The 2,977-nt window shown below is 39.5% G+C and overlaps 1 non-coding gene across 1 annotated transcript; it reads left to right on the top strand.

Moving 5' to 3' along the window:
• Window positions 1–2,052: 2,052 nt before the first annotated feature.
• On the top strand, window positions 2,053–2,156 carry LOC112719160 (small nucleolar RNA R71). The gene has a single exon (XR_003161474.1). It is a non-coding gene; the product is annotated as a small nucleolar RNA R71 (small nucleolar RNA).
• The last annotated feature ends 821 nt before the right edge of the window (window positions 2,157–2,977 follow it).

Below are 2,977 nucleotides of genomic sequence, written 5' to 3'. Positions count from 1 at the left end.
CTGGCATTCAGCACCAGCTCTCCTCAGGGTATATTCCTGGCGTTCAAACGCCAGGATGCTGCTTGTTTCTGGCGTTCAACGCCAGATCCATGCTCTGTTCTGGTGTTGAACGCTAGCCAGATCCTCCTTACTGGGGAACGCTAGTAAGTCCTTCCTCCAAGGTGTGATTTTTCTTCTGCTATTTTTGATTCTGTTTTTAATTTTAGTATTTTTTTCGTGACTCCACATGATCATGACCCTAATAAAACATTAAAGAATAATAAGAGAAAAATAAAATTAGATAAATAAAAATTGGGTTGCCTCCCAATAAGCTCTTCTTTAATGTCAATAGCTTTACAGTGGGCTTTCATGGAGCCACATAGGTAATCAGGTCAATGTTGTAGACTCCAAACACCAAACTTAGAGTTTGGATGTGGGGATTCAACACCAAACTTAGAGTTTAGCTGAGGCCTCTCAACACCAAACTTAGAGTTTGATTGTGGGGGTTTTGTTTGACTCTGTACTGAGAGAAACTTTTCATGCTTCCTCTCCATTGTTATAGAAGAAGATCCTTGAGCCTTAAACACAAGGTAGTCCCCATTCAATTGAAGGACTAATTCTCCTCTGTTAACATCTATCATAGCTCCTGCTGTGGCTAGGAAAGGTCTTCCAAGGATGATGCATTCATCCTCCTCCTTCCTAGTGTCTAAGATTATGAAATCAGCAGGGATGTAAAGGCCTTCAACCTTTACCAACACGTCCTCTACCAATCCATAAGCTTGTCTTACTGACTTGTCTGCCATTTACAATGAAAATATGGCAGACTGTACCTCAATGATCCCCAGCTTCTCCATTACAGAGAGTGGCATAAGATTTATACCTGACCCCAGGTCACACAGAGCTTTTTCAAAGATCATGGTGCCTATGGTGCAGGATTTTACAAATTTACCAGGATCTTGTTTCTTTTGAGGTAAAATTTGCTGAACCCATGTATCTAGTTCACCAATCAGCAAGGGAGGTTCACCTTCCCAAGTCTCATTACCAAACAACTTGGCATTCAGCTTTATGATAGCTCCTAGATATTGAGCAACTTGCTCTCCAGTTACATCTTCATCCTCTTCAGAGGAAGAATAGTCTTCAGAGCTCATGAATGGCAGAAGGAGATTTAATGGAATCTCTATGGTCTCTATATGAGTCTCAGATTCCCTTGGGTCCTCAATAGGGAACTCTTTCTTGTTTGATAGACGTCCCATGAAGTCTTCCTCATTGGGATTCACATCCTCTCCTTCCTCTCTAGGTTCGGCCATGTTGATTATATCAATGGCCTTGCACTCTCTTTTTGGATTCTCTTCAGTATTGCTTGGGAGAGTACTAGGAGGAGTTTCAGTGATTTTCTTACTCAGCTGGCCCACTTATACCTCTAGATTTCTAATGGAAGACCTTGTTTCACTCATGAAACTTAAAGTGGCCTTAGACAGATCAGAGACTAAGTTTGCTAAGTTAGAGGTGCTCTGTTCAGAATTCTCTGTCTGTTGCTGAGAAGATGATGGATAAGGCTTGATATTGCTGAGCCTATTTCTTCCACCATTATTAAAGCCTTGTTGAGGCTTTTGTTGATCCTTCCATGAGAAATTTGGATGATTTCTCCATGATGAATTATAGGTATTTCCATAAGGTTCACCCATATAATTTATCTCTGCTATTGCAGGGTTCTTAGGATCATAAGCTTCTTCTTCAGAAGATGCCTCTTTAGTACTGTTGGATGCATTTTGCCATCCATTCAGACTTTGAGAAATCATGTTGACTTGCTGAGTCAACATTTTGTTCTGAGCCAATATGGCATTTAGAGCATCAATTTCAAGAACTCCCTTCCTTTGAGGCGTTCCATTATTCACGGAATTCCTCTCAGAAATATACATGAACTGGTTATTTGCAACCATGTCAATAAGTTCTTGAGCCTCTGCAGGTGTTTTCTTTAGGTGAATGGATCCATCTGCAGAATGGTCCAGTGACATCTTAGAGAACTCAGATAGACCATAATAGAATATATCTATCATGGTCCATTCTGAAAACATGTCAGAAGGACATCTTTTGGTCATCTACTTGTATCTTTCCCAAGCTTCATAGAGGGATTCACCATCTTTTTGTTTGAAGGTCTGAACATCCACTCTAAGCTTGCTCATCTTTTGAGGAGGAAAGAACTTAGCCAAGAAGGTCGTGACCAGCTTATCCCAGGAGTCCAGGCTATCTTTAGGTTGAGAATCCAACCATGTTCTAGCTCTGTCTCTTACAACAAAAGGGAAAAGCATGAGCCTGTAGACTTCAGGATCTACTCCATTAGTCTTAACAGTCTCACAGATCTGCAAGAACTCAGTTAAGAACTGGTAGGGATCTTCTGATGGAAGTCCATAAAACTTGCAGTTCTGTTGCATTAGAGCAACTAATTGAGGTTTCAGCTCAAAATTGTTTGCTCCAATGGCAGGAATTGAGATGCTTCTTCCATCAAACTTGGGCGTAGGTGCAGTATAATCACCAAGCATCCTTCTTGCATTATTATTGTTGGGTTTGGCTGCCATCTCCTTTTCTTGTTCGAAAATTTCAGCAAGGTTGTCTTTGGATTGTTGTAATTTAGCTTCTCTTAGTTTCCTCTTTAGAGTCCTTTCAGGTTCTGGATCAGCTTCAACAAGAATGCCTTTTTTCTTGTTCCTGCTCATATGAAGGAGAAGAGAACAGAAAAAGAAGAGGAATCCTCTATGTCACAGTAAAGAGGTTCCTTATTGTTAGTAGAAGAAGAAAGGGAATAAAAAAAGGAGAATCCAAACACAAGGGTGAGGATAGGGGCAGTGATTTAAGATGAAGAGAAGTGTTAGTAAATGAATGAATAAATAGAATAAGATGAGAGACAGAAGTTTTCGAAATAAATTTTGAAAATAAGTTAATGATTTTCGAAAATTAAGATAAGAAATAAAATTAAAATTAAAATTTAAAATAATTAATT

The sequence above is a fragment of the Arachis hypogaea genome, chromosome 10, assembly GCF_003086295.3.
Source record: "Arachis hypogaea cultivar Tifrunner chromosome 10, arahy.Tifrunner.gnm2.J5K5, whole genome shotgun sequence".
In the NCBI taxonomy this organism is placed as follows: domain Eukaryota; kingdom Viridiplantae; phylum Streptophyta; class Magnoliopsida; order Fabales; family Fabaceae; genus Arachis; species Arachis hypogaea.
This window is presented reverse-complemented; position numbering and strand designations above follow the sequence as displayed.